General features: G+C 37.9%; 1 protein-coding gene across 1 annotated transcript in view; it reads right to left on the reverse strand.

The window, feature by feature from the left end:
• tsnare1 (T-SNARE Domain Containing 1) overlaps positions 1-24,343 on the reverse strand; it is a 379,373-nt gene extending 355,030 nt beyond the window's left edge. The window contains exon 1 of the mRNA XM_030159004.1: positions 24,245-24,343. The gene's annotated coding sequence lies outside the window, so the exon portion shown is untranslated. The remainder of the gene's footprint in view (positions 1-24,244) is intronic.
• Between the last annotated feature and the right edge of the window lie 906 nt (positions 24,344-25,249).

Below are 25,249 nucleotides of genomic sequence, written 5' to 3' on the forward strand. Positions count from 1 at the left end.
GGAGTTGGCTAGCAAACACCAACTGCCTCCAAGCACAACACAACACTAAAGTCACATAATCGTACACAAATGTTACATAGTGCACCTTAAAAAAAAATACTAAATGAATATCGAACAGTATTTTATCAGGTTCAAAAACTCATGGGAAGGAATGCTTCTCGGACCCAAAGAAGAGTTTGTTCGAGGTGCTTTTTGGAAAAAGGGATTCATAAAGTAGATAGACCATGCCGTGAGAATAAAGGTATTTTAATGCTTAAAGAGAGTGCCTTGGAGTTGTCTTCCTGTTTGTCAAGTAGAGCTGCACGATATATCGTTTGAGCATCGTCATCGCAATGTACATGTGTGTAATAGTCACATCACAGGTCCTGCAATGTAGGAGGTAAATGAACTCAACGTGTTCTCATCTCATTTCATCCTGGGTACCTGACACACACCGCACACAACGATCCACCAATCACAATCATTCTTAATCAGTTTGCAGAACCACACCCCTGCACATGGAGTGAGTCACTGGTAACAACATTGAAAAATGAGCAACAAACAAGAGAAGATCACCAAAAATGAAGACCTGGTGCCCAGAAAAAAGCAGTCAGTTATCTGGAATTATTTTGGCTACAAGGATGAAACTGAAACACACGTTCCGTGTTGATACTGCCTTGCACCTGTTGCCACAACGAGAGGAAACACAACTAATTTGTTTGACCATATACGTCGGCGCCACACAGCTATTATATCCTCCTGAGTATTTTTTCATATTGCAAAATATATCACAGGGCTAAAAAAAATGCAATGTCAGTTTTTTTTCAATATTGTGCAGCGCTATTGTCAAGTATTTTATCAGGTCTTGAATGTTTAGTGTGCTGTTGTATTTATGAACGTTAATCTGTAACACAAGGCTCTGATTCTGTCACATCATCACCAAGGTTATTATCGTTAATGAAAACTAACGAAATGATGAAAACTAGAATTGTAAAACCATTTTTGTTAACTGAAATAAATAAAAACTATAATTAAAAGAAAAAAACATAACTAACTGAAAGTGTATTGTGTGCTTATAAAACTAACTAAAACTAATAAAAATTATAGATAAAATTCCCTTTGTTTTCATCTTTGTCAATGTCGGATTGATTTATTTCCCTCGAGCAACTTTAGCTAGCGGCACCATACGACACTTTTTGCTCCGTCACTTGTGTTCACTTGTGGTTTCCAGTCGTCTTCTGGTCCCCACTCTACCTGGAAACATGGAGACTAAAGTTGGGAGAAAGCAGCAGTGTCCTGTCTGGGATTTATTTGAATACGACGACAGAGAAGAAGAGAAAAGAGACCACTGAACTACAACTTAACTAAAACTAAGCATTTAGAAAAAAATGAAAACTAATAAAAACTATCAGACCTGCTCTAAAAACTAATTAAAACTAAATAAATTAGAGGAAAAAAAAAAGTCAAAACTAAATAAAACTAAACTAGAATGAAAAATCCAACACTATTAGAACCTTGGTCGTCACTTCCCACCTCAGCAGACACCGAGCATTGTGTTCCATTTTCAGTTTGTTGGAGCTGAGCGAAATGCAGATCTGTTTCTAATAATAATAATGTCACGAGCAGTGGAATGTCAATAGGTCTCCTCAGGCCTTGTGGACAGGCCTCCAGTGACGTGGTCTGGTAATGGGCTCCCTGTTTGGAACAGAGTGGAACAGCCTGAGGACTTGGCCCCACATAAGGAAGAGTAATAATCTTTGGCTGATGAGCGAGCCATGCTGGGTCTGCTTCCACTCCCATTCTGCACATCAACAAATGCACCACAAGGAATCGTTGCTCCAGTCAAGGATGTTTTGTGGAAGTCCCACTGAGGGCGTCTGAAGCTCAGTGTCTGGGATGTGCCCAAGAGCTCCCGGGGGAAGCGAGCGCTGTACCGGGCCCTGGCATTTGAAAAGGCCGTTCTTCCTGTATGGTTTCTGGGGGGCTTCCTGGCCCTGGCTCCAGGAGCACAACAGATGGCCAACTGGACATCCACGATGCGGCCTTCTGGTGCCATCCTCATGCCACATATGCTTCACCCCCGCGGCTATGACTTCCTGGAGATTGCTTTCTCACAGTCTCTCACAGCCGTCACCATGGCTACACAATCCCAATTGTGGGGAACAGACCTCAGTACAGACACCAGCGTTAAAACCTCTAAAAGCAGGGCTGTCAAACTCATTTTGATTCCAGGGCCACGTTTTGTCCAGTTTGATCTGCAGTGGGTCGGACTAGTAAAATAATGACCCACTAACCTACAAGTAATGACAACTCCAAGGTTTTCTATTTGTTTTAGAGCAAAAAAACCCATTGAATTGTGAAAATATGTACATTTTACAAAAAAAAAAAAAAAATATATATATATATATATATACTCATATATATATATATATATATGTGAATAACCTGAAAAAACTGAAATGTCAACAGAAAAATCAGTGCAATTTTTTTTTTTTTTTTTTTTAACACCTGCCACCACCCACTCTTCAGAGAACAACTTTATTTTTAATTACAGCTTGTGCTTAATAGCCCTATCAGCCTGCAGGTGGGCCAATAGGGCTAAAAAATTATATTAATATTCATCTACTATAAAAATATAATACATCAGGACAATGGATGTTTTTTTCAACTTTTGCTCAAAGTTTAGACTCTAATGTTAATAAAAGTACATCAAAAGTGTATTTTAGTGCAAACTTTAATGTTCAAACATGATTTTTAATCTTTGTGGGGTGAAATATACGCTGTTAAAAATCTCCGACATGAACAATTAATTTATGCATATCATTGTCAATCCAGCCGAAAAAAAACAGGCAAGGATAAAAAAAATTCTAATTTCTCTTTTAGTTTGTTCCAGTTTACTCAGGCAGAGTAATAGATACAATATTTTAGACGATGGGAATAGATTCTGTGAGGTCTGTAAATGTCCACAGACACCAAGAACATCCATATGAACCTTATTATTGTGAAGGAATTCTTCATTTACTTCGGGTTTGTCTGTTTAGGCGTTTTTCCCCTAAAAATATGGTCAGGGTTTAACAGGTTAAGTAACTATCTCAAACTTTATATTCACATGTTCTTCCATTCCTTGCTTGTATACATATACATAGAGGGAAAATCAAAATCAAATTAGCAAAAAAACCTGACCTGATTGAGAAAAACAGAAGTCATTTTTGGATTTAGCGGTGCAAAATGGTCCTAATTCAGTTGAAAAAACCTAGACAACTTGCAAAAAACATTTTTTTGTAACCCAGTGTTATTTATAGGTTATTATAATATTATATTTGAGTTTGATGCCCTAACTTGCACTTTGCAAATTCATCACGCAGGCCAGACTGGACCCTTTGGGGGGCCGGTTTTGGCCCCCGGACCTCATGTTTGACACCTGTGTCTTAAAGCATTAGATCACCACTTGTGAGGCAAAGTCGCTGTCGGGTATTATTTTATCAGCATACACACACTGGTGACGCTGGTCTGTGGGAAACTGCCATCACTTTTCCTGCGTATTCCTTAATATTCAGATTTCACATGTCATGAAGCCGAATCGTTGGAACTCGATGATAAGATGCGTCTCAGTCAAGCCTCAACAAAAGCTGACTCTTGACTGAATGGATTTCTCTCGCTGATTATGACAAGATAATCAGAGGCGTTTGGAAACACAATGCCGAGCAGTCATCTGGTCATGCTTTGGGAAACAAACGGCCCTTTTTGGCTGACTGATAAGCCGAGGCTAATCTGTGGAATACTTTGAAAGCAAATGTGATTGATTATGTCGCAATCAAATTTGCTCCACCTAACATAGAAGATGAGCTACACAGGCAGGTGGATGAAATTGTGCAAATGAAAGAGGGCTTTGAAGAAATGAAGAAACAATTATAATAAACTCTGTACAAGTCAGCATTGGAATATTAATTAGCAGTATTGTTTTTGCTTTTAAAGGAACAGAGCACGGAGTTTATGATGAGAAGACTGATATTGAATTCATGTATGTGTCAAAAATAATAATAAAAAGCACCTAAAGCTTAAGTCTGTAAAAACTTTAAATAGACAGAATTCAGGGACTAAATCCCGAGAGATTATTTTTTTCAATTTGCACCTACCATAATTTTTAATCTATATAAATAATAGATGTTGACAGTATTGTGTAAATTGTCTCGAGATGTAATTATGTAAGCATTTATGGTATATAACCAAAAATGTATATATATTTAAGCTATAGTATGCAATGAAATTGACGAGGTCTACATTATATAATTTGCATTTAGAATAAAATTGGATACATTCAATATAATCTAAGTAATGTTTATTCTGTTTGGTTGCCTGTCAGTTACATGTTTATGTCAAAAGAAATGGTGTACCACAAATACACTGCGTCACGAGACATAAGGTAAATAAAGTTGTAATAAATTGGCTTGTTTGTAAATTTGTTTCTGCCTGAGACACACTGTATAGATTCACTGGTAGTTGATACAACTCCCATGATCCCATATTACTTCACAAAATCACTGTATTTTCTTACCATTTCCTTACAAGTGAGGGAATTATATTTCAGTTCATTTCATTTATTAAGATCCCCATTAGCAACTGAAACATCAGTTTCTATTTTTCCTGGGGTCTCCTCTACATTACAGTAGAATTATAATTATTTACAGTAATTTTACATCATTCACGCCCACACACACACACACACACACACACACACACAAATGGGACATATAATACAACAGCCCAATGCAATAAAAATAAATAACCAAACAAAATAGCCTGAGTTATAGTGAACGAGTGATGTACTAATGTACCATGTTGGCTGTTTTATGGCTTGTTTCTGTCACCTGCCTAGAGACTGCAGATGAAAAGTAGTTATTTTTACTAAGTCTGGCATATTTACATTAATGTATTTTTTATACAGCAGTGTTCATAAATGTGCATGGTCCCTATTAAATAAACCAATAAAATAAAATAAACATTTATACTCATTCACCAAACAACAGCTGTCTGATTCAAATCATAAGACATCTTTCACAGACATTCTATTATCACACAGTATATATTTCAGCTTGTTTTGAATTTCCAGCGGTCAGATTTACTGTCAGGTCACTCAAACCATTCTTATGAAACTGTGACACTACTGTGCATTTTTCTGCAGCAGACACAGGAACAGGTGTTAAACTAATTTGTCAGAAAAGTGTTTAAATGTAAATACACTCCGTGCTGGAGGGCCATATTGTGTGGATTTAATGAAAAATTACTGTGGATTAAAGTGGGAAAAGACAAACTTGTAACATTGACGAGTCTTTATAATTTAACACGTCTTAATTTAAACAACATTTAGGTCTCCTGCCTGCAGCGGCACTGTAGACACGACAGAAACCGTTGGAAGTGGAACTTTTCATGCCCTCATCTTTATATTTTGGTCAGACACATGAGTAATTACAAAGAGACAACACAGACACAGCAGCTCATTATCTGCATTCTGTTGTTCTATCACTCCATTCTCTGGGGAGAGGAAACCATGGCATCTCTATGCCCTTGCCAATACTTTGTGGAACAAACAAAGTTGTGAGGCAGAACCAGGAACTAATTTCATTAGCGGCTGCCATTTGTGACTGATTACAGGCTGTTCTCTGTGGCTTGCAAGCGGGTCCAAAGTTCTGGGAGGTTAATAACCAGTAACAATCAATTACTTAAGCAATCTGATATGATCAATGGTGTTTCCAATCCGGCGGACAGCGAGATGAGTAGCGAAATACAATAAAACCTCAAACATGCTGAATTCTCTCCAGCTGAAGCTGAATCGCTCCCAACTGCTAAACTGATCCCAGCATTAGCATGAGGGAGCGCAGGCTTTCTAGCGCCCAAATCAAACCCAAAAATATTTTATCTTTATTTAAAAACCTAAGCCAGTCAAGCAGAACTGTCTGGAGCAGCACAACAAAGCACAATTCACCCAATATATAAGATATACTAGGGCAGGGCTGTCAGACTCATTTTAGTCCACGAGCCAGATTCAGCTAAATGAGATCTGCAGTGGGCCGGACCAGTCAAATAATAATATAGAAACAATGTCAACTGCAAACTTTTCTCTATGTTTTAGAGCGAAAAAAGTTCATTTACATTATGAAAAGGTTCACATCTACAAACTATCCTTTCAAAAGATGTGAATAACATGAACAAACTGAAAAAAATTAGTGTAATTTTAACAATATCACGCTTCAGTTTATCATTCACACATGTACATTATAATTTATACATCACAGTGGATCTACAAACACACAAAACATTTAATAACAGACAGAATATTGTTAAAATTGTACTGACTTCAGTTAAGATAATTCAGGTTGTTCATATTTGTTCAGGTTATTCACATTTTTTTTGCGAAATTAAACTTTGTTTTAGTGTAAATACATTAAAATATTTACATTTACAAAGAGAAAAAAATTGGATTTGTCATTATTTCTATGTTATTATGATAGTATTTGACTGAATCCTGCCCATTCTAGATTGAATTGGTCTGAATGTGGAACCTGAACTAAAAGGACTGTTCATATCTTCAGTGTAATTTTTGCATTTCACAAATTCATCCCCAGGGCCGGACTGGACCCTTTGGTGGGCCGGTTTTGGCCCCCGGGCCGCATGTTTGACACCCCTGTACTAGGGCATTCGTGACTTCAGATTTTCTCAGATCGACTTATTTGTCAATAAAGTTGAAGTCGAGTCGACTTGTTGTATGATGACATCATCACATTGACAGCGGAGGAACAACACAGACACAGAAGTTCAACAATGAAAGACTGGTACTGACGTTCACTGGAACATGAACATGTTCTGGAAAGAGCAGAAGAAAAAACTAAGACACAAGCATCAACAGTCCTTCACAGACATTTAACCCAAACTAAACACAGACTAACAGCTGGAATGTACTGTTAAATTTAACTGAACAACATAAAGTGGTTAAAGGTTCAGACAGCAGCAGAAAAGACACACAGTGTATTAGAGAAAAGAGCACACTGTCTGAATGAACTACATGAACAGGATTATCCAAACCCACAGTCTGTCCACAGTGCTCTTCAGTCTTGGTGGTGCTAACATGGTTCAGAACATTAGACCACAGTTTAAATTAGGGATGCACCGACACCACTTTTTTCCAGACCGAGTACGAGTACTTACATTTGAGTACCGAGTACCGATACGAGTACTTAATAATCCCATTCCAGTTGTTAGTTCCTTTTGTAAATGTGCTTTATTGTCGTTGTCATTAGTCTGACTGGAACAAAGTGCTGCTACTGACATTTAATGTGTTGGAATGAGCGTTTGACAGTTAATCCACCAGGGGGCGCCGCTCTGAATTAACCATACTGGACAAATACCACGAAGAAGAGGAAAGTTTAATGAGAAGAAGAAGAAGAAGAAAGTCAGTAATAACAAACCTGTAGACGACAGAGGAACACTACTGTGATACTAATGCTGCAGCGTTTTCTCTGTAAGGTTTAAAAGTTTAGCTTCAGCAGGAAGAGAAAAGACAAATGAGTGAGAGGTTTGGTTTTCACTTCCGCTGGCGGCGGTCCGCACCGCTCCGTACTCCCACTGGTATTCTCCGTCTGGGTACTCATCCTCCATCAGCTGGAAAACAGATGAATGTACGCAGAGGACGGACAGAAGGCTGCGTCTGTATCTGTGTCTGAACGCTACTGTCAGTCAGCCTTACTGTGATCAGCCTCATTTCTTTGGTTCAGTCTCCACACTCTTCACACTCACACACATTATTCCTCCTCCTCGTACCTGCTGCACTGAACTGGGAATGTCACACACACAGAAGTGGGATCGGTGCAGTGTATCGGATATCTTGTACGAGTACGAGTACACACACTGAGTATCGGAGCTGATACTGATACTCGTATTGGAATCGGTGGATCCCTAGTTTAAATAGATCACAGTTTAGTTCCTACTCTGACTCATCTTCTTCCTTCAGTCTTGGCCTTACACTAGTGATGTGTGTCGTTTTTTGGTTGTTTTTTTTTACCTGCTTTTGTGGAATTTTTTGACCCGCCCCACAAATAAAGGAACATTTTTTGGACCCGCACCAACCCGACCCGGGTCCGCTGATCCGCTCATCACTACCTGGCACTCCATGTTTTCATGTAGAAAGATGAGAGTATCCACATGCGCTGTATGAAGGCTGGAGCTGTCGTGTGATGGAAGAAAGAGAGAGAGTAACACACGACTGGTCGACTCCAACTAAGTAACGACGACTTGTGCCACAGACGTCGTCGCGTAGACGAACCGACTTTTCAGTTAATGCCCTAATATATACAACTCGATGAATGACATTTAATGGGCACATTAGGATGAAACCATGTGCAGAAGCGTATTAAACCCAAACTCCCAGGCAGAGGTTGGATCGGAGTGCATTTTCGTTGACAATATAAAGAGAACAGTGCACCAGCAGAATCTTAATTAGTGTACTATCACTCATCAGTAGGCCCTCCCTGTATTGCCGTGCATCTCCGTCCACATCAGAACTGATTATTCTAATGATGTCTAAACCTCTGTCCAGCCATTATTCACACATCACAGAGCTCGGCCTTGTTATCTCTGACGGCGAGGCCTCTTGTCTCCCCGAATCCACAAATTAAATCCAGAAAAAGGCTCCTTTCCCTTTCCTATCTGTCCTCACTAAAGGGTCTGCGTTGCCATCCAGCATTCAGGTCACTTCCTAATGCCATTAGGTCGACCCCCGATCCAGTCGAACCTGCTCATTTCTAACATCATTTTCTGACTGGCAAGATGAAGACATTTGGATTTGCACGCTTCATTTTGTGTCTTAACAAGACCCAAGGTGTAAAGGCTCACAAGAGACTGAAACTTTCATTTAAAAATCCCCAAACACTTGTACCTAACAAACAACATGCTGTGAAGATGCAGCTCCACTCCCAGGCTGAATACCTGCTTCTACAGCAAATACCAGGAGAGCTTCAAAAACCAACAGGCTTCGTCTTACAAGCAGCATCAATTCTGGGTGAACTGCTTATGAGATAACTTGCACGCCACGCAGATATTTTGGCCTAAGGTCTTTGGATAAAAGCTCACGAGTCCAAAATAGTTTTATGCTCTGTCAAGCATAAAAAGTGAGCAGCAAATTTCTCACATTTCATTATATCTTGATGTGTCCTGTGCAAAACCTATATTTATATGAAAAAAATAACCTCATTTTCATTTTCTGTTTCTGTGCAGACGTTTCTATTCTGTGATTCTTCAGATGTTTCATTGCTCTTTCACTCCTAAATATGAGCGCTCAATGATTTACTCAGACAGTGTTCTGTAAGTTACTTCCAAACTGTAATCCATTACAAATTACTTGTCACTGTTTTTTAAAAAGTAATTCTTTACCTTACAATGTTACTGTCTCTGAATTGTAATGCGCTACATGCCTCCTGTATTACACTGGTCAACAACAAATGTATTGTTTCAGTTTTTTGAGCTGATTTAGGATCATTTTGGTGTGCTGAATCCAAAAATCACATTCATTTTGCTCAATCGGGTCAACTTTCTGAACTATGCTACATATTGGCTTTTTAACAGTTTTGCTTACATTTATGGGCATTTTCACATCATATGATACAGAATTCTTTCATATTTCTTGCAATAAATGAGTTCTGAAGATTTCACTTTTGCCAATTTATGATTAATGGTTTTTTTAATATTACAGGTGAATGAAATGGCTTCAACTAGAAGATCTTGCAAAAATAAGCCTGACGTATTCTGCTCCATCTGCGGTGAATACACCATTGTACCTAACAGGAATCAAGTCACAAGTTTCATAAAGTGTGCTTACCAATCTTATTTTGGTATTAATTATTATATTTTGTGAGAAGATCAAATTTTTCAAAATCAAATTGGCAAAAAAAACCTGACCTGATTGAGAAAAACAGATGTCATTTTTGGATTCAGCGGTGCAAAAAGGTCCTGATTCAGTTGAAAAAACCTAGACAACTTTCAAAAAACATTTTTTTGTAACCCAGTGTTATGCGTTATGTGTGTATGTATGTAGAGATAGGAGAGCCTTGGGACGCCCTTAAGTACATGTTGACGGTTCGCTCAGTAAGCAACGCTACAGTCTGAGGTGTTTGAATCCCAGCAGGAACGCTTGCTTTTTTTTCAACATTTGACACGTTTAAACAGGGGGCATGGCAACTGATGAAGAATTCTGACTAGTCATAGAAACGTTAGCTTACCTTGTCATTTCCGATCACAGGGATCATCGATAGCTACTTTACTGATCCTTTACAGGAAATTATTTGGTTACGACCGCAGCAGCAGTAGTAATAGTAGTTTATTTCAAGCACAGAGTCATCAGATAACAAAGAATCAAACAACATGGTCAAAACAAATAAATAAATGCAATTTTTTTGCGCTCAAAAAGGAGTGTGCAGAAGTATAACTTATTGACTCCACCCCCTTTTTACAAACTAATTATCAAACTAGATCCGCTTCCTTTGCTTCGTTAACACACATTTTCCTCTGTATATTTTTACAATAACACAAACCATTCATATACACTTTTTTTAGTCACCTCATACACAATCAGATTTACATAATGAACCATTTTTAATATAAACTATAATATTCATATGCACTTTAAATATTTACTCCAAATACAATGATCAATAAATATGGTAGTATCTTCTTATCATGATAACCAGTTAACTATAATTTCTTATTTTCTGCGTACTTCTATAATGTTGTATATTTTGTTATTATAGTGGATTTATTCATCCTTTTAAATTCACAGATTGAAGCAGACATTTTTCAGTTTTGTTCCAGATTATTCCACAGATGAACCCTCTGACACAGATACACTGGCTTTTTCTGTTTGTTCTACATTTAATGTTCTCGTAGATTTCAGTTCCCCTTAAATTCTAATTCCTTTGCCTGGACTCAAACATGTCCTGTCGACTGTAGGGGAGCATATGTTCATGGGCTTTAGACAGTACAATAAGAGTATTAAGGTCGACAAGATCGTGTAGTTTCAGAACATTTCATTTGATAAATAGGGAATTTGTTGGAGCTCAGTACTGTGTTTGATTGACAAGTGGAATTACCTTTTTTTGAAGTAAAAAACACACTGACCCATCCCAACAGACAACCAACAATGGAGATACAAGGTAAGGGGTGACAAAAAAAAAAAAGAATACAAGATATATAAAATAAATAAATATGTACAATAAAAGTAAGGTAAAATAATTAAAAAAAAAAAAAAAAAAGCTTACTAGCTTCTTAAAACAGGGTTAGGGTTAGTAATGAGGACACGTCTTCTGCCATCTTCACCCATTGGCTGAACTCCAACAGGAAATAGAACTGTACAGACGCATTTTGGATTCCTTAACCCTTTATAGGATACTCATAGAAAAACTCTGAAATTCAAAATTTCAGCCTTAGTGTGTTCTTGGAGGATATAAGACTTTAGAACTTTTGTGAGATTTAAAAAAAAAAAAAAAAAAAATTATGGTGAAAATCAAGGTCAATGAAGTTACCATATTTGGTGTCTTGCACGTATATAGCAAAAAAACACATGTAAGCTAAAAGGAACATGTGTTTTAGAACATTAGACCAACATAAGTGCTGATCCAGAACCCTGTCCACATCCACATGACCCCTTTGAACATCAGTCCTTACATTAGTACCAGTACTGCATGGTACAGAACAAAGCAGGTCCACCTGGACCTGACAGACCCTGGAGACCACATTGGACCTGACAGACCCTGGAGACCACATTGGACCTGACAGACCCTGGAGACCACATTGGACCTTACAGACCCTGGAGACCACATTGGACCTGACAGACCCTGGAGACCACATTGGACCTGACAGACCCTGGAGACCACATTGGACCCGACAGACCCTGGAGACCACATTGGACCTGGGATTGTTGACTCACTGTCCTCACTGGAACTGTTGTAACCACTGTTTTATAATGTGTGAGGAAATTACCAAAAATAGTCACTTGCCTGATAAAGGGTTAAGGTCTCACAGTCTTGCTTTTTTTTGTTTTGTTTTCATTTGAGCAATTAAATTATGGGCTTAAAAAGTGTGTTGTAATGCAAGCACTACTGAACATGTACCGAGTAAAATATTACTGAACATTGATTAGTAATGTCTTACACTATTGTGTTTCAGCAAAAAATAATCTGTTACTGTAATCCATTACTTTTAAAACATGTTACTCCCAACACTGTTGACAGGCCAGAAGAAGATCACTGCACTAAAATATACATAGAAAACAAAGTGCACACTTTTTAGATAGACTTCTATCCTTTCTATTTCTGCTGCTTATCCATGTCTGGGTTGCTACAGAAGGCAGGTCCGAACGTCCTTCCCCCTTCTATGTCCTCCAGCTCCTCCTTGAGAATCCGGGTCCATAAAGACACATTCAGCAGTCATTTCCAAGCTACTGAGCAGTGGTGATAAAACTCCTTTATAGTCACCAAATAAACATATATGATCAGCAGTATGATCAGCTATATCGCCTCTTGATAATCGTGTCACAGTAAAATCTACAGGCAACAGAAAGTCTGCATTTTACTGCCTCACGGGCTACAAATCCAGCCGCTTAGTGTGTCCGCTGTCAGCTCATTATACCTGCGCCGTGTCCTCGCCTGCACTCTGTACTCACATACATATACATGTGCTTTACTACAGTCCAGTTCACAATAAACTTCACATTTACATATGTTTCTGTTGTCAAATATAGGCATGAGGATGAATCAGTGACTCAGTTGCAACCTTAAAATAACTGCACCTTTAAACACTTTTAAGCCGCTGTGCTGTAATAATAATCATCTCCCTTACCTAAATCAGTGTATAACATGTTAATCATAAATAATATTGTATGTAGCAACAGACATTTAACCCTTTCATGCATGAATTATGAGAACCTTAATCAAGATTTTTTTTTTCCTGAATGTTTTTTTTCCTCTTTAGTAGGGATGTCCGATATTGGCTTTTTTGCCAAAAACCGATATGCTGATATTATCCAACACTTAATTTCCGATTCTGATATCTACCGATACCGCTGCCGATATATGTGGGATATTAAACTAATTTTAGGTAACATCACATATCTCCTGTCATGGAATTAACACATCATGCCTAATTTTATTGTGATGCCCCATTGGACGCATTCTCAAATGCAACAAGGCTTTCAAAATGTAAACACTGTTTGTGCACAGAACACATACTTCAACTGAAGTTGTGGAAAAAAGGCCATATTTGTTTATTTTCTCTCCCTCCCTCCATGAGTCTGTTACAGTGTGGCAGCTCTACTGTACAATTTTGAAAACTGCACATTTCTTTCAGCTACAAACAATGCTTCATTTACGCGTTGGTAAATGCTGGCGAAATCAAGGCATTATTTTATCAGTTTTAATGATAGGCAAAAAAACCGATAACGATATTCACTGATATTACATTTTTATGCCAATATCGGGCCGATAATATCGGTGGGCCAATATTATCAGACATCCCTACTGTTTAGGCATTTTTTTATGAAGCTATTTTCCACAGAGTTGCAAAAACGTCCACAAAACTGGACACCACAGAAAGCAAAGAAAACAAGTATTTACTGATATACTGTGTGAAAACTATGAAATAAGAACATTTTATTGCTGTTAATCTGATGTTTTCTCATATTTTAACAAACTCTAATACAAGTCATTACTCACTTCATGGAGATAATATGCAAAAAAAAAAAATCTTTCTGCTGTTAATTACAGTCTAATAACGGTAACAAGCAATTTGATTTACACTCAAATATGTTAGATCAGGTTGATCAAGAACAGCAAAGTTCCAGCGATGTCATCAGTTGTAGTGTATGGAATGATGCATGTGTTGGCAGATATGAAACTAAAACAAAATCCATGAATATACAAGAGAGCAGCAGTAGAATAAGTGTCCACTGTAGTGACCGCTGTGCATGAAAGGGTTAAAATGATCGATCACAGAGAACGCTTGAATGCAACAGAGTGCTTACAACAGTTCTGCTCCATATTTTGAATTCAAAACTATTCAAATAATGTATAAAGCAAAGAATAACTGACTGCCGGACAATATTCAAGAAGTGTTTAGTGAAAGAGAGGGAGGCGACGATTTAAAGGGAAAATTAAATGTAAAGATTCATAAAGTACGCACTAGGTTCAAAAGTTTCTGTATGACCATGTGTGGAGGAAAACTGTGTGGAGATCAAACAAATATCAAACATAATTCAGTTTGAAAAAAGATATAAAGAACTGATTCTTGGGAGGTTACAGTATTTAATAATGACAGCGAGTTCTGTTTGTTTATGATGATGTTGAACTGATAAATCTGCTGGAATTATTGAAGAAAACTGTTGAACTGTTGAGTGTTTGTACGACTGTACTGACATGAACAGACTGGTGTGGAGAATTCAGTTACTGCAGGATGGATTTGTTGTGGTTCGATGCTAAAATTAAGAAAATAGTATTGTTTGATTGTTGTATTAAGTTAGTGATAAAGGTGTAAAAGCACTGAGGGGTTGGATTAAATTAGTTTAGACTTCTTCTTACTCCTTTTGCAAAATTTCAGACTTGAATGTGCTTGAAGATAGATTCTGTTCATTTAAATGTTTTATTTTGTTTTATTTTGTTTTTTGTTTTTTTCTTTGCATGTTTGAAATAAATAAAGGAAAAGAAAAAAGAAAAAAATATACAGGCAACAGAAAGTCTGCATTTTACTGCCTCACGGGCTACAAATCCAGCTGCTTAGTGTGTCCGCTGTCAGCTCATTATACCTGCGCCGTGTCCTCGCCTGCACTCTGTACTCACATACATATACATGTGCTTTACTACAGTCCAGTTCACAATAAACTTCACATTTACATATGTTTCTGTGGTCAGATATAGGCATGAGGATGAATCAGTGACTCAGTTGCAACCTTAAAATAACTGCACCTTTAAACACTTTTAAGCCGCTGTGCTGTAATAATTATCATCTCCCTTACCTAAATCAGTGTATAACATGTTAACCATAAATAATACTGTATGTAGCAACACTGGCATTTAAAATGATTGATCACAGAGAACGCTAGAATGAAGCATAGAGTGCTTCCAACAGTTCTGCTCCATATTTTCTCACCTTTGTTGGGCAGCTTGCAGCACTGTTTGGTTAAAGCTCTGTTTCCACATTACAACACAAATCCAATGGTTTATTCGTACTGGTAAGCACATTTAAAGCCCTATTTGTATGAAATGAGCTAAATCTGCATACCTCATGTGAGTTTGAAATCCATGTATATGTTTTGTGCAGCACATTTGCAGAGATGCAGCTGACTACTAATGGGTTACTATATGTACAGAACAAGGTTATTATCATTAATGAAAATGAATGAAATGACAAAAAGTAGAATTGAAAAAACATTTTCGTTAACTGAAATAAATAAAAACTATAATTAAAAGAAAAAAAACATAACTGACTGAAACTGTATTGTGTGCTTATAAAACTAAATAAAACGGATCAAAATTATGGATAAAATTCCCTTCATTTTCGTCTTTGTCAATGTCGGATTGATGCGAAAGCAATTTATTTCGCTCTAGCAGTTTTAGCTGCTGTCTCCATACAACACTTTTTGCTCCGTCACTTGTGTTCACTTGTGGTTTCCAGTCGTCTTCTGGTCCCCACTCTACCTGGAAACATGGAGACTAAAGCAGCAGAGTCCTGTCTGGGATTGATTTGAATACGACCACAAAGAAGAAGAGAAAAGAGACCACTGAACTACAACTGAACTAAAACTAAGCATTTAAAAAAAAAAAGAAAACTAATAAAAACTATCACACCTGCTCTGAACACTAATTAAAACAAACTGAATTAGAGTAAAAAAGTCAAAACTAAATAAAACTAAACTAATCACCGATCCTTGGGGTACGCCACAGGTGACCTTCCTGTATTGTGACATAGTATTGTTAATTTGTACAGATTGCTGTCTATTTTCCAAGTAACTTTTCTGTCAAGAATAAGCCACACCTCTTATCCCTCTTATAGTTGTCATTATTTATTGGCTATCATGCTATTATTTGACTGCTCTGGCCCACTGCTGATTAAATTAGGCTGAATGTGGAACCTGAAAGAAAATGAGTTTGACAGCCCTGCGTTACAGCGACATTACCTCAGATAAGGACATACAGTATATTTAACATTTATCCTCAGCGTTCAGCCAGGGTCAAGCACAGTAAATTTATCTGTACCGTTTTTTGTTTGGTTGACATGCTTGTTTTTATTCTGAATACACTTTTCTTTTAAACTGTTTTGCACTACACACCACAAGAGAGTTGTCTCTTTTAATTTCCTTGTACATGTGTATAATGACAATAAAGGCATTCTATTCTATGAAGAGTTTAACAAACTACTGAATACTGAGAAACAGTGGGTGGAAAGACTTTTTTTTTTTACAAATTATATTTTATATTTTCCAGATTAACTTTACTTATTTATGGGTTGTTGTTTTTTTTTATTATTTTACGTAAGAAAATAGGATGATCATAAAAGGTCAAAGTACTGTAGCATTTTCACTAAATTGGATTTGGCCCAGAACACACATTGCAGAGAAACACACACAGGCAGAGAGAAGGCCTGTTTACTGTTGTCTCTATGATGTACAGTTGGAATTAGGGTTGTTTTTATTACCATCAGCACTGAAATGAATCACACAATACCAGGCAAAAGCAAATTATCAACACAGTGTGACTGCGCCTGTCTGCCAACGGATGATCATTTATTTGTATAAATACTGCAGCAGATGGCAGATCTGAATGGGAGCCATACGTAAACATACTCACAAATGTGAAGGATGTGCAGCTCATGTTCTGCTGACACAGCTGAGGATCTGGGTGTGTCTCCGAGGAGATTTCACTGTTCCATTCTGCCAAAAAGACCGCTTCTGTCTGAGCATCTGAGAATATTAAAGGCTAGGTTTACAGCTTCTGTAGTCTAATAGGTGATCTGAGCGAGTGTCCGCCCAGACAGGTTTTGTTTGTTTATAATTACTGTTGCTGTTTAAACTGGACTTTGCCTTAAAATCCTCTTCAAAATACACTTTAAAAAAAATAAGATATATACCACAAGAGATAATGCAGCCAAGTTCTATGCAATGTGGCAGCCTGTCTTATCATATATTAAAAAGATGGACACAAACAATTTCTCATTGTAACTAAGGATATATATGTCATTTTTTATTTATTTATTTATTTATTTATTCATTTATTACACCATGATGCTTTGTTTTATTCTCTTAGTCTTTTATTCCCAATACAGTAATTTATTTTTTATTGGACTGTCTTCTTTCTGTAGCACTTTGAGATTCTGCTGAATGAAAAGTGCTTTATAAATGCAATTTTTTATTATTATTATTATTATTATTATCATTATTATTCATTCATTCATTCATTCATTCATTCATTATCTGAACCCGCTTTATCCTCACTAGGGTCACGGGGGTCGCTTGGAGCCTATCCCAGCTACATTATTCTTATTATTATTTTTTTAATTATTATTTATTTGTTTGTTTTAATGAATTTATTTTATTTTATGTATTCATTTTGTATGTGTGCGTTTATATATTTTTGTTGGAGTATGAGGTGCATCAGGGTTGGGACATAACCATGTTGTTATATTTTATGTACATTCAATTGTACAGTTATGATTGTTACAACATAAAAATTCAATTAAAAAAAAAAAAAACTTTGGAGAAAAAAACCCAAAAACCTTTAAACTAAGCTATGAGGCCCAAAATCTGCAAATGTATTCTCTGCAAAAAAATGCCAGTAATTTTGAATTATATGCTCAATATTACTGAAAATGGAGCTCACCTGAGCCACTGGGATAACCTGGCACAGCGTTCTCTTATCTGTGCATTAGTGTTGGCCTGGACTGGCGACTTCCTCATACTCATAACTTATTATCCTGGCCCAGGGCTGGCTGGCGGGCTGTAACTGTAACTCCAGTTATGTGCCAATAATACCCCAGTCCTCTGCATTCACATACAAATGCAGACATTAGAATTGTACAGGACTCTTCAACATTATGGGATGCTTCTGTGACTTCCTCTAAAATGAAGACAGTTGCAGCTCTGTTGTATATATTATACAACAGATATTGACCTCCGTTTCAAACATAGCATCTTCAGATTCGGAATCTACATTTGTTTCTCCCATCAGACCTGCTCGTACTCAATGTGATGATAGACGCGGCAGTATTTTAAAATAACATCCACTCCAACACAAGTAAACATGGAACAATGATAGAACCATGAATCCAAATGCTTGGAACATATTCACAACATGATGGATTTATTCAGCATGAGGATATGATCGAAGGGGCTGAGGGACTGCGAGCGCTAAATCTACTTTAATGCAATCTGATTGATTTCTGTGGTTGGTTAATGGATGTATACCTAATTGATAAGTGGGGAGCTATTTCATCTATCTATTTGGAAAAATACCGATTCCACTTTCAAATGACATGATTTCATCACACTGGGCTGGGAAATCATTTGCTGAAACACATCAGATGGCCCATAACTGGCCTGTGGAGACGGACTGGGAGGGGCTCTAGTGGTAGTAGATTCCATGGAAAGCCCCGATGTGGAGGATGTGCCACTCCTGTCAACTGGAGTCCACTAGTCGTTAGAAGTGAAACATGGGACGTGCAAATACATTTACATACGTTAATGGATTTTTTCAAAATTTTGCATGTGTGCACAGATATGTACATGTTCAACTCTGGTCCACTACAGCAACAGCAACAACAGTGGACAACTGTAGTTACAATTAGCTTGGCAACAGAGTCAACCAACCAACCAGCCGACCAACCAACCAATCAACCAGCCCATCAACCAACCAACTCACATCAACCAACCAACCTGCCGACCAACCAACCCACTGACCAACCAACCAACCAACTCACATCAACCAACCAACCTGCCGACCAACCAACCAACCAACCAACCAACTCACATCAACCAACCAACCTGCCGACCAACCCGCCGACCAACCCACCAACCAGCCAACCAACCCGCCGACCAACCAACCAACCAAGCAGCCCACTAACCAACCTGCCGACCAACCAACCAACTGACCAACCAACCACCCACCAACCAAATAACCAATCGACCGACCAACCAACCAAACAACCAACCCGCCGACCAACCAACCCACTGACCAACCCACCAACCAGCCAACCAACCTGCCGACCGACCAACCAACCAACTAACCAACCACCCACCCACCAAACAACCAATCGACCAACCAACCAACCAACCAACCCACCCACCAACCAACCAACCCACCCACCCACCCACCAACCAACCAACCAAAAGCCCTAACACAAACTCCAACCCAAATTGTATGTATTGTATAATTATATTGACTGTTTGACTTGCAAAGGTTAACTTGAACATACTTGTGTACAATCTGTAAATAAATGTAAAACAATGTCAGACATTTTCATGCATTGGAAACTCATCCCAAAGTCAAAACCATGAAATCTGTGAAACTGAAGTTCAAGATCAGTATATAAAATGTTCATATCCATTCATTGGGTTTGCATTAGTAAAAATGTGTTAAAACTTGTGAGTCCAAATCACACACAAATCAATTATTCAGTCGTCGATCATGTATTACACATCTGTGACTATTCTGGGACTCATTTCTTGTGTCCGCAGAACCCATACCCATGAGCACTGTAGCAACAACACACCACACAAGGTCGATTTTTACAGTAAATATAAGTTCATATTCAACTGCTTTTATAACAGTTATAAATATGATACGTTTTACTCCACAGTGGTACATTTACACACACTACAAGGCAGACAAGGATTTTATAATGAAGATAAATTCCAGCTGATATGTTTGTTTTACAGTCTTGCTTCTCCTTTCTTTTGCCTTACAGTATATTTGTTAATATATCTGACTGCTACAGGTACATGTGTCTACTATCATATACAACGCTATAATTCCTTAGTGTGTACAAAAATGTAGTCTGAAGCCTAAGAACAACAGCTAAAGTATTATATCTGTGACACGGTTTCATCTTCTGTTATGGCAGAGCTCACACAGATCTAATACACATCTTTAGTGTATAAAAAATTTACTGAATAAAACCACAATACAAGTGACAAGCTGGTGGTAAATATCAAGGAGGGTCCCAAAGGGGGATCGCACAAATGTACAACAAGAGAGGAAGAAAAAACATTTCCCCACAAACCAATCCTCAAAGGAAAACGTGTTGTAACCCCAGCTCCTCAGTAGAAAACCCTCACCACATTCCCCCTCCACACACTCTAAAACACACAAGTAGAAAATTCAGCAAACACAGAACTAGGCGGCATTAAAAAGACAAATAAATCTGTACTGTACTCCAGAACACTGAGTGAAAACAAACTAAAAGCAAAGACATACATTCTGTCATTTTCCCAGCAGCTTCAGTACCGACATCCCCCTGCAATCACAAAGCCTGAAAGAACTCATTTGCAACTGTTTTTTTTTTTTCTTTGTTAAAATGGACACACACTTAACCCTTTCATACATGAATTATGAGAACCTTATCAAGATTTTTTTCTTGAGTGATTTTATTCCTCTTTAGGCATCAAAAAAATGGGATTGAATTTTTTTTTATAAAGCTATTTTTCATGGAGTTACAAAAATAAAAAAAATAATGCAAAAATGACAATAATGATAATGCAGAAATTTCTAGTAATTAATTAAAAAAAAAATACTAATAAAATATATGTGGTGAGTTGATAGAGACAATCACAAAATATAAAAGACATGACAAACTGAGTGTGAAACTGCAGCACTGTGGTTCTGTTTCTGTGTCAAATGTTCATTGTGGTCAGTTTCAGATGCTGCAGCTCTTTCATAATTCATAGTTTGAGTTATTCTTTTATACTCTTAACTGAATGCGCAATAACTTGTTTTTACCCGTCAGTATTCTTATTCTTATTATTACTTTTTTTCTGATCACTACTCTGTTTCACAAATGTGTATTTGTGTTTGTCTGTGCAATAACTGTTTTTATGTTCTAGTTGTGTTTATGTTTTAATTGTGTTTATGTGTTGTTTCTGTTTTTATTCATGTTTTTTTCTAACTGTGACTCAGGGAAACACACAAGAATTCCAGTGTATCTATATTGCGATGTATCTGTGCAAATTGCAAATAAAGTCTATTCTATTCTATTCTATTCTGTTCTATTCTATTGTTTGTTCAGTATTAATTGTCCTTGTAAATCCCAGCTGGACTGACTGGACAGATCCTGAGCCTTTGTGCAGTAATCTACACCTGGATTTACTGCCTCTGTCCACAATAATAGACATTATATAGACTAAATGTCCTCTGAAATTAACATTTATTTGCAACAAAGTAGAGCAAACTATTTTAGTTTTTGCAAAAAAAAAAAAAAAGTCTTTGGAATGTCTGGGATTGCCAGAAATGTATGATGTTAAAATGGGGTCACGAATCTAAAAAGGTTGGGAACTAGGGATGCACCGATACCACTTTTTTCCAGACCAAGTGTGAGTATGAGTACTTACATTTGAGTACTTGCCGATACCGAGTACCGATCCTAGTCCTTAATAATCCCATTCCAGTTGTTAGTTCCTTTTGTAAATGTGCTTTATTGTCGTTGTCATTAGTCTGACTGGAACAAAGTGCTGCTACTGACATTTAATGTGTTGGAATGCGCGTTTGTCAGTTAATCCACCAGGGGGCGCCGCTCTGAATTAACCATACTGGACAAATACCACGAAGAAGAGGAAAGTTTTATGAGAAGAAGAAGAAAGTCAGTAAAAACAAACATGTAGACGACAGAGGGAACGCTACTGTGATACTAATGCTGCAGCGTTTTCTCTGTAAGGTTTAAAAGTTTAGCTTCACCAGGAAGAGAAAAGACAAATGAGTGAGAGGTTTGGTTTTCACTTCCACTGGCAGTGGTCCGCACCGCTCCGTACTCCCGCTGGTATTCTGTGTCTGGGTACTCATCCTCCATCAGCTGGAAAACAGATGGAATGTACACAGAGGACGGACAGAAGGCTGCGTCTGTATCTGTGTGTGTCTGAACGCTACTGTCAGTCAGCCTTACTGTGATCAGCCTCATTTATTTAGTTCAGTCTCCACACTCTTCACACTCACACACATTATTCCTCCTCCTCGTACCTGCTGCACTGAACTGGGAATGTCACACGAACAGAAGTGGGATTGCTGCATTTGTGTCGGATTACTTTTACGAATATGAGTACGAGTACACACACTGAGTATCGGAGCCAATACCGATACTGGTATCGGCATCAGTGCATCCCTAATGGGAACCACTGCTCTAATATGTGCATCAGATCATCACTGTTGTCAGTTTATTCGTGTACATGCATCTATCAAATGGGCCATCAGTAAATAAACCTGGATCTGCACCACTGTTCATCTGCACACTGGGGAACACACAGGGATAACAAGGTGTTTTCGTATCAAACTTTGATACTTTAATGGCACCAATCAGATTTCTTAAATATCAGATATCTCAAGTATTATTTTTTATTAATGACACATTACCAGAAAATTTCAGTTTGTGTTTAACAGGTTTATATTTACCTCCACCAAGGAGCTTCTGTTTTTGTCGGCATTGGTTTGTCTGTCTGTCTGTGTGCAGGATAACTCAAAAAGTTATGGACGGATTTGGATGAAAATTTCAGGAAATGTTGCTTACTGACACAAGGAACAAATGATTAAATTTCGGTGGTGATCGGGGGAGTGCTTTTCTAGAAAAGACAGCGCAGACCTCCGCCAAGGCTGACCAATGGGTCCCGTGGTCCCCCCACACCCCCGATCACCACCGAAATTTAATCATTCGTTCCTTCCAGTATCAACATTTCCTGAAATTTTCATCCAAATCCGGGGCACTGATCTGCCTTGGTGGAGGTCTGCGCTGTCCGAGTGCTTCTAGTTTAAGCTGAAAATCTCATTTGAGGCAACAACAACAACAACAATAACAAAAAAATGCCAGATTGAAGTACAGAACTGACCAACTGGTGCACATGACGATTTACCTGCATGTTAATAAACAGGCTTTTTATGTTATGAAACTGCTTTGTGTGCTTGAAAATGGTCAGAATCTGCAAAATAAAACTAAATAGTTGTTCCATCTAGTACCCCGCCCTGCACTATTTTTCATAATATTGAAAATTGGAGTTGAAGATTAATTGCCCTACAAATAATTGGCTATATAATTAACTATATTTAGTCAAACAATAGTTTCATTGTGCACTTTATGAAGAAGTATGTCAGCCATTACCTGACATAGAATGTTGATAAATGTAAAATCAATAATATTTACTTGTGTTTTGTTGCTGAAATTTTAAAATAATGGATATCACACAACTTAAGCATATGAAGCCCATCACTGAAATATTTGACTGTAGTATAAAATCAAAATAAAACACCACGGTGCTAGTTCACTATTGAATTCTGAGCAAAAGAAGATGTTCAGTGCTGGTCAAACAATGGTGGAAATAATGATAAAGTATGTCATTTTGTTAATCCCACTCTGTGATTTGGAAATAAGTATCACAGTTTTGTAAAATAACCATCATTTTTTGAATTACTTACAATATGGTGAGTGTGTAGTCATGGTGACAGGCCTACCCAACCCTCAGGATGCTAATACCGTGAATGAAAGATTCGTTGCCAGCACAGTAATAAGATTATACCTGAGAAAGGGTGTTTATCTGAACATATATGGTCTGTAAGGTTATGGGGAGTTGATTAGGAAGCAGACAGGAGGAGTCAGCCCTCCATGTTTGGCCTCCTGCCAGAAGAACACCTGATAGGTCTGATGTTCCAACTACTCCTCATACATTCACACACATCCATGTTCAATCACATGTCCTGACATCTCTGACAGCGTGTCATCCGTCCAGACCCAGTCAGTCAGACACAGTACACCCACAGCACACACATGCACTCAGTCAGTCTCAGCACAGCATCTGCTTCCTTGTGTTGTGGAGGAAGCAAACGGACAGGCATCCACTGATGGCCTCCCATCCCCCTCATCCTTGCTCCCCATCTCCTCCCTCTCCTCCTCCTCCTACTCTCTCTGTCTCTCTCCGAGGCTGCATCATTCACCACTAAAGCCAGAAAACACACAGGAAGAAAAGGAGGGAGTCCTCCGGCTTTACCTTTCAGCAGAGGGAGTGATGTGGGCTGTGATTCAGCTCAGATGTGGCTGCTCCTAAGCCTAGGCTAACAACATCATATGACCAGGAACCACCTGCTCCTGCTGCCTGGTCATGTGACTGATTAGGTTCTAGCAAAGACCTCTGGGATATGTAGGAGAGAGGAGAGAACCAGATCCTAGAAAACAAGAAAACAAGAAAACAAGAAAACTAGATAGATAGATAGATAGATAGATAGATAGATAGATAGATAGATAGATAGATAGATAGATAGATAGATAGATAGATAGATAGATAGATAGATAGATAGATAGATAGATAGATAAGATTAGATACTAGGACCTCATCAGAAGACATCATAAACTACTATTTTTTGAATATCTTTTTATTCTCTCACAGGTACATTTTGGAAGTTGAACTAATTATGCAAGGTCGAGTTTCACAAAAATGACCGCTGTTGCAAAATCATTCACGATTTATATGCATTCAGCTGGGCAGGTTCTGCATGTAACGCAAGTGGATGCGATGGGTTACATACAAAACCTGGAATGAGACTGAGATTCATGAAAAACCTGCATATCTGGATTACAAACAAACACTAGCATTATCAAATTTAACATAGTGTCTATTTATAGTGCTATATAAGACCATTTACAGTCGTGTGTTCCAGATCAAATGCACTGACAGCTTTTCATGTCCCAGTTTTGGTCCTCATGTATCATGTACCTTATATATTATTCTGATGAATATTTTTTAAGTCAAGGTGTGGCTGAAATAAGTTAACTACAGCACACAACAAAAAGCCTAACTGGTACCAGTAGTACCTTATGCTTCAGGAACAATGTGCTGTATTCAAACCGGGGCACAGAAACATAACACATTCATTATTCACTGAAAATCAAACAAAGGCCTCTTTTACAATAAAAATATGAAAATTAAACACTATTCAGTGAAACAATAATGAAAATTAAACCTTAAGATTTACTGCTGTTGCTAAAACACAAAGCG

This window comes from Sphaeramia orbicularis, chromosome 16, assembly GCF_902148855.1.
Source record: "Sphaeramia orbicularis chromosome 16, fSphaOr1.1, whole genome shotgun sequence".
NCBI lineage: Eukaryota > Metazoa > Chordata > Actinopteri > Kurtiformes > Apogonidae > Sphaeramia > Sphaeramia orbicularis.